This window comes from Schistocerca gregaria, chromosome 9 (assembly GCF_023897955.1).
Source record: "Schistocerca gregaria isolate iqSchGreg1 chromosome 9, iqSchGreg1.2, whole genome shotgun sequence".
Classification (NCBI taxonomy): Eukaryota; Metazoa; Arthropoda; class Insecta; order Orthoptera; family Acrididae; genus Schistocerca; species Schistocerca gregaria.
The window spans coordinates 128170714-128186088 of NC_064928.1; the positions used below are offsets into that span (position 1 = coordinate 128170714).

The following is a 15375-nucleotide window of genomic DNA, read 5'->3' on the forward strand; positions in this document are numbered from 1 at the left end:
CTCCTCCCCCCAAGTCAATCAACCAACCAACATTAATTATTGTAGACTTCAATCCCGATGATTCCTTCAGCAAGACAATGGCTGATTTTCTGCGGAGAATTTATATGATCTGTCTCCATTACCTTGTCATCGATGAATGTTAACCCTAAACTTTATGCATTTGCGTCCATCCTTCACAAACGGAAATCAGTTCCACTATCACTTTCACCCTTACCTACTTACACTATGAATAGTGTGTGAGAACGGGGACTGTCAGTGATACTCCGAATGTGTCCGAATTTCTCCGATTTTGTCGTCGTCGTCATTTCGTGTGGGAGGATACCATGCCTTGCCTCATTCTTCCTGGGACACACGCTCTCGGAATTTTAACAGTAAACTTGTCCGTGGTGGACATCGCCCTGCTACTCTCTGCTTCTTATCTCCACTATTAATATTACCAGATGAGCAACAGTCAAGATTATCCGAGTAGAAAAATGTCACTTTAGTTACTACTTTTGTGACTGTGGTGCCCTCTATGAGCAATACACAGAACGATTCTTTTGTAAGGTACCCTACTAATTACATTGCTACATGATTTCCATCCGTAATACAGGGATTTTTGGACAACATGGTTGTGGAGATGAAGCAGCGATTAGTATGATTAATCAATTATTCCAAAACAGTCTTAAATAATAAATGCGATTAAGACTGTTTTTAAATAATTGACGTAATATAGGGTGGCCATAGTGGCCGTAGTGGTTAGCACGTCTGTCTAATGAGGATCACTCGTGAGGGAGAGACGCTAACCTGGGTATGAATCCTGGCCTTGGTACAAATTTTCATTTGTTGCTTCATGTATGTATACATCACAGACGTTTGAGACCTGAAAAGATCTGTGGAACCCTATAGTTTCATTTGTTTTCAAAGAGTATTAAGCAGTCTACATCGTCAAAAACTTTCTCTACATCTGCCAAAGCTAGAGGGCAGTATTGCGTTTTTTAATGTATCTGCTAAGTCGCAGAGTCAGTTTTGTGTGCTGTGCTTCTACATTTCTCCGAAAGCCAAGCTGATCTTCCTTGAGATCGACTTCTACCAGTTTCCCATTCTCCTGTAAGTAATTCCTGGCACAATTCTGCAGCCGTGAATTATTCAACTGCTAGTTAAGTAGCATTCACCCTCGACAGCACTTGAGTTCTTTGTAATCGAAATTATCATTTTCTTCTTCTAGTCTGACACTATTTCATCTGTCTCATGAATCTTCTACACCAGATGGAATAGTTTTACAGGGTGTCCATACAGTCCCTTTATAACTTCAAAATTTTATTACAAATGCAGTTGTTGAAATATTTTAACAAATTTCTTTTATTGTAATCACTGTTTAATAAAATTTTTATATATACTAAAATTTTGTGTTTCAGATACTCTACTGATGGAAGCAACTGAACCTCTATAAAACGGCAACTCCTCAAGAGAAGGCACAATGTGTGTCCTGGTTTATTGAGACAAAATTGGATGTTCAGACTCGACGAAACTTCAGAACACAGTATAGAAGAGATTCCCCATCGTGCCCTTCAATCCGCGCATGGCACAAAATATTTATGGAGACAGGGACAGTGTTGGATAAAGGGAGGAGCGGGTGACCAAGAACAGCCGAGAAAAACATCGATCGCGTCTTAAACGTCTTCATTCGTTCACCTACGAAGTCCAACCGCACTGCTGACAGACGGTTCAAATGGCTCTGAGCACTATCGGACTTAAACATCTGAGGTCATCAGTCCCCTAGAACTTAGAACTACTTAAACCTAACTAAGGACACCACAAACATCCATGCCCGAGGCAGTGTTCGAACCTGCGACCGTAGCAGTCGCGCGTTTCTGGACTGAAGCACCTAGAACCGCTCGGCGACGACAGCCGGCGCCAGACAGTTGAAACTGCCATGTTCAGCTGTGCATAAGGTTTGTCCGCTTACAAAGTGCAACTGTTACAGACCCCTGAGCCAAATGACAAGCCAGAACGGACAGTGTTTGCGTTCAACATGCTGGAACGCCTTTCGGAGGATGAAGCATTCCTCAAGCGACTTTGTTTCAGTGACGAGGCTACATTTCTCGTTTCTGAGACATTAAACAGACACGATGTGAGAATCTGGGAATCTGAACACCCCCATGTGACTAGGGAGCTTCACCGGGATGGTCCAAAAGTGAATGTGTGGTGTGGAAACATGTGCAACCGAATAATTGGTCCATTTTTCTTCAAAGAGTCAACAATTACTGCTGATGTTTACCTCGACCTTCTCACCGAATATGTAGTGCCACAATTGATTGACTTAAACCAACTACCATTTTCCAGAAAGATGGTAGAGCACCACTTTTGTGACTGCATGTTCGTCGGCTCCTCAGTGAAACATTTCAAGGCAGATGGAGTGGGAGGGATGGGCCAATTCCTTGACCACCGCCAGATATCACTCCCTTGGACTCTTTTTACAGGGGTATGTAAAAGATATCGCGTATGAAACACATGTAAGAGACATTGCTGACCTGAAGCAAAGGATTCCCAATGCAATTGCCACCACTGATGACGCTATGCTGCAACGAACATGGCAAGAATTCAGGTACCGACTTGGTGTCCTTCGTGCAACTGAAGAGCTGTATTAAACACTGTCAAAAAATCTTTTATAATCACTGATTACAAGGAAAGAAATGTTAAAATATTTCAAGAACTGCCGTTGTAATAAAATTTTGAAGTTGCAAAGGAACTTTATATATAACCTGTAAAACTATTCCATCTGGTGTAGAAGATGCATCCGACAGATGAAATAGTGTCACACGTGAAGAAGAAATTGATAATTCCTATTCCAAAGAACTCAAGTGCTGTCGAGGGTGAATGCTACCTAACCAGCAGTTGAATAATTCACGGTTGCAAACTTGTGGCACGAATTACTTACAGGAGAATGGAAAAGCGGCAGAAGTCGATATCAGGGGAGATCAGCTTGGCTTTCGGAGAAATGTAGAAGCACACCAGACAAAACTGACTCTGCGAGTTAGAAGATACATTAAAATACGCAATACTGCCCTCCAGCTTTTGCAGATAGAGAGAAAAATTTTGACGATGTAGACTGCTTACCACTCTTTGAAAGCAAATGAAACTATATGGTTCCACAGATATTTTCAGGTCTCAAGCGTCTATGATGTATACATACACGAAGCAACAAATGAAAATTTGTACCAAGGCTAGAATTCATACCCAGGTTAGCACCTCTGCCTCACGAGGAATGGTCCTCATTAGGCAGATGTGCTAACCACTCCGCCACCCTGGCACAGACTGTCCTAGGACGTCTCCCTCCTCAATCCAAATTCCCATTCACACCTCGGCCCACTTGGTTTGCATGGTAGAAAGGTGCTATTCCAAATGTATTGGAATAGCACCTCAGCATTGAACACGAATTTCGTCAATCGACGCTTCATCTGCAGATATACATCACAGATGTTTGAGACACAAAAAGACCTGTGGAACCATACAGTTTAGTTGATTAAAGCATTTATGCCCCGGTTTCAGGCAGGATCTCCCACTACATTCAATCATGAGGTGTTATTCCAATCCAGTCGGAGAGGTTCTGCAATGCTGTTTGAGTTTAGAGGCAATACCAAGAGGGCTGAAGGGAGATTGGGCTGAAGAGGAAGGCGTGCTAGGGTAGTCTGTGCAGTAGAGTGCAAAGCCACTGTGTCAGGGTGGCGTAGTGGCTGTCGCATCTGTCTAGTGAGGGACAGGTTAGAATCTCCGCCTTGGTACAAATTTTCGTTTGTTACTTCAGTCTGAATATTGTAATGTTGTTGCATTATTTTGTTCTGAAAGCGGTGCTGATATTCAAGACAATAAAAGCGGGTTAAGCGCTGTGAGTTGTCTGGGGACGTTAACCTTGCATTACTGAGCAACGCAACTGTTTCACCAGGTATCCAGTCTAGCTTACCAAATTCCCAACCAGACTAACATTAATTATAATCTTTTAGTAGTCATCTTACGATAACCGGTGATATGTATATGAATAGACAGTTTAAATAAAAAGAAATAAATCAGTTTATATATGGACATTTATTTTAACATTGATCATTGTTCCGTTAAAATTTCAGCATATTAATCGTGATTCATAACTGAACTGGTGCCTTATTTAGGATTGTCAAAATGTGAGTTTGTAATCTTACGCAACACATCAAATATGGAGCATACAACACTGCATTCATAAAATAACACACGAAGAACGTTGAAACATATGCAAGAGGAAATCAACCACACCCAACCGATTCAATTTCCACCCAAAGAAGTTACGTTCGTAGCGCAATCCTGTCCGTCATGAAATTACCACACGCTGGTATAATAAATTCGTACTAACTCTCTGTGAAATCTTCCCGAAAAGAATAGCTGAGGGCTACTTTGATGGTTACACTACATGCTTCACGTGGTCAACTTGGTTTACACAAAGAGTGTAACTCCACAATAATTTTGATAATTAAAATAAATTATATCGAAACACAAACTACAAAAGAAAAACCTCAAACTGGTTACTATCGTCTTACTATTAACCTAATGGGTCAAACAACTGTATAAGCACGTGGTACGGGTCTGACAAAGTACACCCCACGTGGGTTGAACATAAAGAAAAGTTGCTATATCGAAAGATATTGACAAGACGAGACGTTATAAACTCACACACATTCGCATTTAAGATTGATGATCTTAGTTAGAGTTACGGATCATCCACATGTGGTTCCACTTTACTCACAAAGTAGTGTTAAAGCAACTACTGGAAGATATTCTGAACTTCACACTCGAATTACACTGTGTTGCAATTTAACATAACATAAGATATTTTAGATGTAAACCTGCAATTAAGGTGATTAAATTTTCAGTTAGACTGACCTTAAGAAATCCATTGTTCTACGGACTTAGCAGAGACGCCCTTAGCCGGAAATCTTATCACTTCAGACGCTCGCCGCCAGAGAGGAAGCTCCCTAACCAACATGACAAGGGACGGACAGGACCATACTAAGAATAGAAACCTCTTTGCTTCTAGAAACAGTTGCTACCTGTTTCGAGGTTGCGCCTACTGTTCTCTAGCAGACAGGCTTGTCTGCAGCCATGTAGCATGCAACTAGAAATACATTTGCTCATTCAGTATCCACACATAAGGGAAGGGGGATGCCAGTATCTGAATTCAGCAGTGAAACGTGTTACTTTTACACATAAACAATAACGAGCTGTCACAATACTACACTATAAAACACAGTTTATATGTAATTCATGTCACACAGTCTCATACAGAACACATCCGCTTTCTTTTATATACTGTATATGATAAGATACTGTCATCCCCCTTCCCTTCTGTGTGAGAGAATGAATGAGCAAATGTATTTCTAGTTGCATGCTTGATGGTAGCAGATAAGCCTGTCTGCTAGAGAATAGTAGGACCAACGTCGGAACAGGTAACTACGCTTTCTAAAAGCAGAGAGGTTTCCATTCTTAGTATGTTCCTGTCCGTCCCTTGTCTTGTTGGTATAGGAAGCTGTCTCTCTGGTCACTTCCGTTTGTATCTGGGAAGCACGCTCGGTAGGAGCGCAGGCAGTCTGTCCGTGGCGAACGTCTGAAGTGGTAAGATCTCCGGCTAAGCGCGTCTCTGCTAAGTCCGTAGAACAATGGATTCCTTAAGTTCAGCCTAACTGAAAATTTAATCACCTTTATTTCAGGTTTAGCTCTAAAATATCTAATGTTATCTTAAATTGCAACGCAGTGTATTTCGAGTGTGAACTTCAGAACATTTTCCAGTAGTTGCTTTGTCACTACTTTGTGAGTTAAGTGTAACCACGTGTTGATCAGTAACTCTAACTAAGATCATCAAACTTAAATTCGAATGTGCGTGAGATTATAACGTCTCGTCTTGACAATATTTTTCAATATAGCAACTTTTCTTTATGTTCAATCCACGTGGGGTGTACTTTGTCAGACCCGTACGACGTGCTTATACAATTGTTTGACCCCTCAGGTTAATAGTAAGACGATAGTAACCAGTTCAATACTTTTCATTTGTAAATTGCTTTTCGATCTAATTTATTTTAATTATCAAAATTATTGTGGAGTTACACTCTTTGTGTAAACCAAGTTGACCACGTAAAGCATGTGGTGTTATCATCAAAGTAGCCCTCAGATATTCTTTTCGGGAAGATTTCACAGAGAGTTAGTATGAATTTAGTATACCAGTGTGTGGTAATTACGTGACGGACAGGATTGCGCTACGAACGTAACTTCTTTGGGTGAAAATTGAATCGATTGGTTGTGGTTAATTTCCTCTTGCATATGTTTCAACGTTCTTCGTGTGTTATTTTATGAATACAGTGTTGTATGCAATCTTCCAATCTTGGGTCCATATTTGATGTGTTCCGTAAAATTACAAACTCACATTTTCACAATCCTAAATAAGGCACCAGTTTAGTTATGAATCAAGTTTAATATGCTGAAATTTTGATAATCAATGTTAAAATAATTTTCAAAATATAAACTGATTTATTTCTTTTTATTTAAATTCTATGTTACAGTTGTCGTATGACTATTAAAAGATTGTAATTAATGTTAGTCTGGTTGGGAATTTGGCACGCTAGACTCGATACCTTGTGAAACAGTTGCTTAGTAATGCAAGGTTAACTTCCTCAGATAGACCACAGCTTTTAACCCACTTTTATGGTCTTGAATATCAGCACCGTTTTCATAACAAATTAAAGCAACAATATTACAACCTTTCAATATATACATGCAGATATTAGAGTCTTGAAAAGATCTGTGGAACAGTATAGTTTCATTTCGTATGTGTAAACTTACAGAGTGTCGTGGGGTTTCAGATGATGAGTGGTTAGAAGTGTGAGAGACAAAACTGATTCCTGGGGTACATATGTGTTCATTTCTATTAGGTTGCCCATTATTATGTAGATGTGGATTGGTGGTATGTGTATGGAAGTGTGAGAGATTCCTGTGGTACATGTGCGTTCATTTTTATACACTTGCAGAATATAACGTGGAGACAGTGTTGATCCCTGGGGTACACCTTCTAACAACCCTATCACAACAAAGGTCAAAATTGCTGTGTTGCTCACGCTGCTAAATACTGCATATTCGGGCAACAACAAAGTTATTATGTGGCATGTGTCATTAGAGACAGTTAATAAAGTCATTTCATGTAATAATGAATAAACTAGGCACTCATCTTTTCGTGTTTCCCACGCTGGTCTCGTTGTAAAATCATGGCTCAATCGTCGAAAATCTAGGTGGTGATTATTCCAAGCTCGGATGCAAAGAGGCCTAGGTTTTATTCTGCTATATTCAAAAGTTTTATAGATGTGTTTCACAAACCATTCTTGAAGATTAAACCTTTAAAAGTTAGCACAATGGTGATGTAAAAAAAGTAATCAGCACTCCGAATTTAAGTTGCACTTCCTTTTTATTGCTTTTATTGCAATATCACGTAACAAACAAAACATCACTTCACAGTACAAAACATACTTGAAAACATCTTCCTCACTGTTATAGTTCACATTTTCTGAGCTGACGACAATATGCGTCTTTACAACATGACGTCCAAGACTTGACTTTTTCTAGGTCCTACTCTCTAACTAGAAACTTACGCGCCCAAAAATCAGAGTTACGTCAAAGATCATTTTGACAAAAGAAAGAATACACATAAGAATAATATGACTGCAATATAAACATCTCGATGTATCAAAGTACCTCTACATTAATGATATCAAATCTGAGTGTTGTCTCAGAAATATGTAAACTACTTTACAGAAACACAGCAGAATATTACTGGTATCGAGAGGTTCAGATGAGCTGCCTTAATGGTTACGTAGTTCAAGTACCCTTACAAACTGTCACTGTTGGTATAAACTTACAGAGGGTGCATGTTGTCAGTGCATAGAAATGTGGCAAGCAGGACTTGTCCCTGCAGTACACCTGAGTTCATTTGTGTAAACTTCCAAAACTATTATAAGGACGTGGACAGGTGGTGAATGCGTAAAAGTTTGGGAGACAGGACTGATCCCTGGGGAACACCTGCGTTCATTTGCACAGGCAGTGTTTGTACGTGACTCGAGACGGCGCTCCCGTCTTTATTCTGGGAATTAAAACGCCATCTCGCAAGTAGCCCTGCTGCTGAGCCGGATTTCTTTGATCTCGCCGGCGCTCGCTGCGTCGGAACACACGGCCGCGAGTAATTGCGCCACGTGAGGCTGCTGCGACTGTACCGGGGTGTGGGGTGGGTGTGTGGGAGGCCGGGCCTTATTGCAGACACTGGCTGCCCCCAGGGGCCGCAGAAGGCCGGGGGAACAGAGAGGACGGAATAAAGGCGGGGAGCAGGCGGAGAGGCCAGAGGACGGCCGGAGACAGAGCCAGAGGGGGCAGGCAGGGGGCAGGGAGCGGGGGAGGGGGGGGGGGGATTGCTTCCTGCGTCTCGCAAGGAGCGGGTCCGCCGCCGCCGCCGCCTTTGACGAACGCTGTGTGTGTGTGTGTGTGTGTGTGTGTGTGTGTGCGAGCAGGTCCCTGGAGAGGCCTGGGGCGACTCTAGCGCCGCCGCCGCCGCCGCCCCCGCTTCGCCCAGGCCCCGGATGTTTGCTCGATAGACGATGTATGGGGGACGGGACGGAGTGCGCGCCGCGGCCATGTTGGCCCGCGCTGCCTTGCGCCCCCGCCGGCGCTTGCATGAATTATGAGCCCGGCCCGGCGCGGCCGGGCGAGGCCAGTGTCTGCGCTCGCTGGGGCCGGGTCTGAAGCACCCGCCAGCCACCCACCGACCGCCTGCCGGCACGGGACGGCCTCCTCCCGCCGTAGGGGAATCCCCTGGGGAGTGCACCGCAGCAGATATTGCACGAGCGCGGGTCACAGCCGGCGGGGATCCACCTGCGACTACGGTGTGAAAATTACCCGTAGCAGGGAGCTGGTACTGGAATTTGACATTGGCTTACCGAAGCACGTAGTCTATTTGAAATATAATCTCTTCTTCAGAAACGAATGGATAAGTTTGTTAAATGTATTACAGCAGGATAACGCGAAGCAGTACGGACACAAGATATTACCACACGTTGAAACGTTCCCTTAGAAAAGTTTATGAATGATTATGCTGATTAACCAGTTACGTTATTTGATTTTCAAGCAGCTGAACAGAACTGAACGTACTCACACATTTCTCTCTTTACTTTTTCTGATCAACACTAAACTGACACACCATATTTTTAGCGCAACGCAATCTGACTTTCAATAATCTCATGGTCCTGACTAACAATAACCTATACCTTTCATGAATCACACCTCACAAAAATCTTCGTTGCTCAAACTACTGCAGTACAGCGTGCGCCAATACTGCCAGCAGAATAAAAGATTCTAACTACTGAAGCCACTAACTACTGATAGGCATAGTTAGCAAATGAAAGATTTGGATAGAGAACAAACAATGTATTTACCTTAATAGTGTTCACAAGTGATAATATATAAGTTCATGATATCCAGTATTGCAAATTTACTCTTTCTGATGTACACACGTCCAGATCATCCGCTCTCAAAACTACGCCATCTCTCTGCTCACATCCACCACTGCTGGCAGCTCACATCCAACTGTGCAATGCTACACGCTGTTCACATCCAACTGCCCAACACTACAATAGCAAATTCCAACAGTGCAAACCTGCTACAGACTGTACCCAGGACAGTTAGTGATTTTCATATACAGGGTGTTACAAAAAGGTACGGCCAAACTTTCAGGAAACATTCCTTGCACACAAAGAAAGAAAATATGTTATGTGGACATGTATTCGGAAACGCTTACTTTCTATGTTAGAGCTCATTTTATTACTTCTCTTCAAATCACATTAATCATGGAATGGAAACACACAGCAACAGAACGTACCAGCGTGACTTCAAACACTCTGTTACAGGAAATGTTCAAAATGTCGTCCGTTAGCGAGGATACATGCATCCACCCTCCGTCGCATGGAATCCCTGATGCGCTGATGCGCTGATGCAGCCCTGGAGAATGGCGTATTGTATGACAGCCGTCCACAATACGAGCACGAAGAGTCTCTACATTTGGTACCGGGGTTGCGTAGACAAGAGCTTTCAAATGCGCCCATAAATGAAAGTCAAGAGGGTTGAGGTCAGGAGAGCGTGGAGGCCATGGAATTGGTCCGCCTCTACCAATCCATCTGTCACCGAATCTGTTGTTGAGAAGCGTACGAACACTTCGACTGAAATGTGCAGGAGCTCCATCGAGCATGAACCACATGTTGTGTCGTACTTGTAAAGGCATATGTTCTAGCAGCACAGGTAGAGTATCCCGTATGAAATCATGATAACGTGCTCCATTGAGCGTAGGTGGAAGGGCATACTGACGAAACTAAAATGAGCTCTAATGGAAATGAAGCGTTTCCGGACACATGTCCACATAACATCTTTGCTTTATTTGTGTGTGAGGAATGTTTCCTGAAAGTTTGGCCGTACCTTTTTGTAACACCCTGTAGAGCGCTTCATGGCGTTACCGACGTATAAAACCTATACAGCCTACTTACAAGGTTAGAAGATACGTCAGAAGCTCCATTAACACACTCCGGCGCAGCTGCACGATCTTGGTCAGCGGTGTCAGACGACGAGTAAATACAGTTCTGTGCGCACATCTGTGTGACGTCATCAATGTAGTGTCAACACAAACACATGATACCTGAGGTCCGTATTACACTGTAAATCATATTTGACAGTGATCTTTGTCAAAGATTTCGACGAACTTCAGTGACCGAACTACTTCACTGGAGCTTACACAATAGCTGTTCGGTTATAATGGATGCCCAACAGTTAATTGCCTTTACAACAGCATATGTTGGTGGCCAGCGCATTGCTTGAAAAGAATGAGAAATGGTAACTATTGTCTGCCCGGCCGTAGACATCGGGAAGAAAATTATTCAAATGGCTCTGTGCACTATGGGACTTAACTTCTGAGGTCATCAGTCCCCTAGAACTTAGAACTACTTAAACCTAGCTAACCTAAGGACATCACACACATCCATGCCCGAGGCAGGATTGGAACCTGCGACCGTAGTGGTGGCGCGGTTCCAGACTGTAGCGCCTAGAACCGCTCTGCCACCCCGGCCGGCCATCGCGAGGAGAAGCTCGAACTGTTCACCGGAGTTTGCTTCGTGAGCTACAGTGAGAGGACATAAAGAACAACGTAAATTATTTGAGAATGGGAGACCAAACATTTCCATCTGCCATCACGTAAGGGGCCTCCATTTCGTAATTTCACTCACCATAATCGATATTCCTGGAAAGCCTGCAACTGTTGCATTCACGATTTAATCAGTGAAAATTATTTATTCATGCTTGATATGATGCGTTTCGATAGTTTATTCTTACTATCTAGAGGAAATGTTTACATTGATATTTTATGCATTGTTCTGCTTTTCTTCCTCTACTGTTTTCTTTTTTATACTGTTTATTGCAATCGGACAGATTTCTTTTGTTCAGTTTTTCGAAACATCATACAAAATACCTGTGTAAGTGCTGGTATTTGTATTTGATCGTGAGAATAAATTTTCGAAAACCGTGAAACAATACGTAACTGGTGCACTGTTTCATTATTTAAATCACGAATTTTATTTCTGCTAAGAATCGAATCATGGTTAGGTTAAGATTCTTTGCAACAGGTGGAAGCTATTCCAGCGTGCAGCGTTGTACTCGAATACTACAGTGTACTATTTTACGAATTATTCCAGATGTGAACAGATATATAAATCACCTTAGAAGGAATTTTTTAAGCTCAATTTCGTTATTTAGAATACACATAAATACGTTTATTTTAGTTAAGTACACTTTCAAGACACATGCCTTTTCACATCTCCATCTCGTTCCACATTCTTTCTTTTTATGATGAAAGATAAATGACAAATAACCGCATAAAATTGCTGAAGTATTAATGGTATATTCTCTAAATTAGGGATCCCAACAAAATTTTCTCGAAGACCCCCCATCGAGCATGATTCGTACCTTGTCATATCACAGTATGAAGTACCTAAAATGTCATATTAAGAGTCTTTTTATGCGTTTTCTATATTTGTTACTTGGAGAAAACATTGACATATTCATTACTGAAAAAATATTGAGCTTAAAACTTTTTCAATTTAGCCATCATTGTTATTGTTAAATTTTTGATCATTGCTCAAAATCTTTGCATTCAAATCTGGGTGTTTAGTGTTTATTTTACAAACACGTTTTTATACAGAATATTGATATGTAAACAATATGGTCTGTGAAAGCACTGGCAATAAATTAACAATGGCCGATTATCGTCTGAAATGCGAGTTTCTGTGTAAAGTGACTGTCAGTTGTCAGCTGCAAAGGGGCAGTGCGCGCAGTCTAACGGCATACAGCAGAACTATTTGCCTCTATCTAATTCTAGTTTTGCGCTAGAGTGAGCTAGTGTCAGTTGGCTCTAGGAAGACGCTAGACGCAGAAGTTAGCGTTCGCTAAAGCTCTGCTCATGCACGAAGCAGACAAAATAAAAAATCAATCATACGAAATGTATTTAATATATTTTCTATTCTAATAGCATCTTGTGAACACCTCTGACATAGCTCGTGGACCCCTGGGGGTCCGCGGACCACCTGTTAGGAACCACTGCTCTAGGTTATTTACAAGACCATCTCCCAGACTTCAAAAATCTTTATCCGTTATCGAGAAACAACCCAAAAACTTGTTTTTTGGCTACCATAACCCAGCCGAGACGCATTTGCACAGCAAATGGCTATAATTTTTACGATGTATCGCTAAGACCCTGTTGTAGAACAACCTTGAATATTTTCTCCATATCTTTACCCGTTTCTCAGATACAGAGATTCAAAGTTACCCCAATTGTACATGTAAATTACGCACGTAAAATCCGGAGAGACACGTAAACGTAGTTTATAAAGTGACGTACTCCGTCGTCAGGCCATTTTCTTTTTGTAACGTAATAAACTTTTATCTACAAGTTAACAAATACGAGTGGCCTACCGGGACCATCCGACCGCCGTGTCATCCTCAGTGTAGGATGCGGATAGGAGGGGCGTGGGGTCAGCACACCGCTCTCCCGGTCGTAAGACGGTATTCTTGACCGAAGCCGCTACTATTCGGTCGAGTAGCTCCTCAATTCGCATCACTAGGCTGAGTGCACCCCGAAGAATGGCAAACAGCGCAGGGCGGCCTGGATGGTCACCCACCCAAGTGCCGGTCACGCCCGACAGTGCTTAACTTCGGTGATCTCACGGGAACCGGTGTATCCACTGCGGCAAGGCCGTTGACATAAAGTGACGTAGCTCGGAGAAATATGTTGCAAAGTATCTCCTTTATAGTGTGGCAATTCCGTCAGCATCTGGGAATCGCATGTTGTAGTACTGAAGTACTTGCGAAACCTTTTTGCACGTAAGACCCACTCGGATGTGTAAAATTAGTTTTGCGTTATTTCAGTTTCACATAAATAAACTACCTAAATTTTACTGAAGAGTATTTTTTTTCATATGACTTACACGCTTTACTGCAGCAGGGGAAAGAAGGAAAGTAAAGGGAAAATGCTCATTTTGGAGCAAAGAAAAAAGCGAGAATGTCCCTGTTTATTTAAAAGTCTCTGACTGAAAACTGGAGTACCAGCTGCCTCATTCTTCCTTACTCAGCACCTACAAAAAATTTACCCAAAAATTTTCACGTGCGAAGATATCCGCGCTCTTTATACTCAGAGAAAGGAGGCAGTGGCAGAGGGAAGAGCAATAAACACTAAAGACAGCAGACAGTGGCTGTGGTATAGAAAGAACGAAACAGATAACGCATTTAGTGTTAAACGCAGGGACACGATCGCAGTGGAACACAGTCGGCAGTGACAGAACAGTGCTAGGAAAAGAGTAAAGGAGACATTAAAGGTGCCGGTCGGAGTGTCCGAGTGGTTCTAGGCGCTGCAGTCTGGAACTGCGCGACCGCTACGGTTGCAGGTTCGAATCCTGCCTCGGGCATGGATGTGTGTGATGTCCATGTGTTAGTTAGGTTTAAGTGGCTCTAAGTTCTAGGGGACCGATGACCTCAGAAGTTAAGTCCCATAGTGCTCAGAGCCATTTGAACCATTTTTGAACACTGGAGGTGGGAGAGGAATTAAGAGAAAATGAAAGTGGGTGGAAGCCAGTGATAATGGGAGACAGAGTCTGTGAAAATGACAACGAGGAAGAGAAAGACTGTGGCAGTGAGAAAAGGCAGCAGCAGTAGGAAGGCAGGAATGAGATGGGAGCTGTGAGAAGGAGCATGAGGGAGACAGTGACAGGGAGAGGAGACCGTAGTAGTAGGACAGAACGGAGACTACTGTGGCTGTGACACAGAAGGCAGCGACAGAGAGACACAAAGAGACAATGACAATGAGTTAGGCTAAATGAGTGAGTGAGAAAGATGGTCGAGGAGTGCCGGACTAGTGGGCGTGAGAGAGTTAAGGAAGGTTGTGGGAGTTCGAGGTGATTTGCATGTTTAAAAAAAAGCGCCTATGTGTTCGGCTAAATGAGTGACTGAGAAAGAGCGTCGAGGAGTGCCGGACTAGTGGGCGTGAGAGAGTTAAGGAAGGTTGTGGGAGTTAGAAGTGAATTGCATGTTAAAAAAAAAGCGCCTATGTGTTCGCACCCCGAAACTTTTGGGAATTTTTTTTTATCGGTTCTGACAAGGAAACCTTCCCATCGCACCCCCCCCCCCCCCTCCCCTCTTAGATTTAGTCATAAGTTGGAACAGTGGATAGGCCTTGAAAAACTGAACACAGATAAATGGACAAAACAGGAAGAAGTTGTGTGGAACTATGAAAAAAATAACCAAAATATACAAACTGAGTAGTCCATGCGCAAGATAGGCAACAACAAGGATTGCGTGATCTTAGGAGCGCCGTGGTCACGTGGTTAGCGTGAGTAGCTGTGGAACGAGAGGTCCTAGGTTCAAGTTTTCCCTCGAGAGAAAAGTTCAATTTTTTATTTTCAGACAATTATTATCTGTCTGTCCGTTATGTCTGCATCACTTTTTCCGCTGCTTATATCATTGTAATGAGCGCCATCGTCCGTGGACCTCTAATACGAAAATCCTTACTGAAAGTGTCTTATAGTCAGGAGATCCTAAGACTGCCAAGAAACAACATTATTGAAAAGCTCTGTGGTACTACGTGGGGAGCAAAACCTTAAATCGGGCAAGGTAGAAGAATCTTTTTACCCAATAGCCAAGCGTACAAGTTAGGTGGGTCGACAACATATTCCTGTCATGTGACGCACATGCCGTCACCAGTGTCGTGTAGAATATATCAGACGTGTTTTCCTGTGGAGGAATCGGTTGACC

The 15375-nt window shown here is 42.6% G+C and overlaps 1 pseudogene; it reads right to left on the reverse strand.

Annotated features, from left to right (window-relative positions):
• Window positions 1-13214: 13214 nt before the first annotated feature.
• LOC126292544 (5S ribosomal RNA) lies at window positions 13215-13332 on the reverse strand (annotated as a pseudogene).
• Window positions 13333-15375: the final 2043 nt, after the last annotated feature.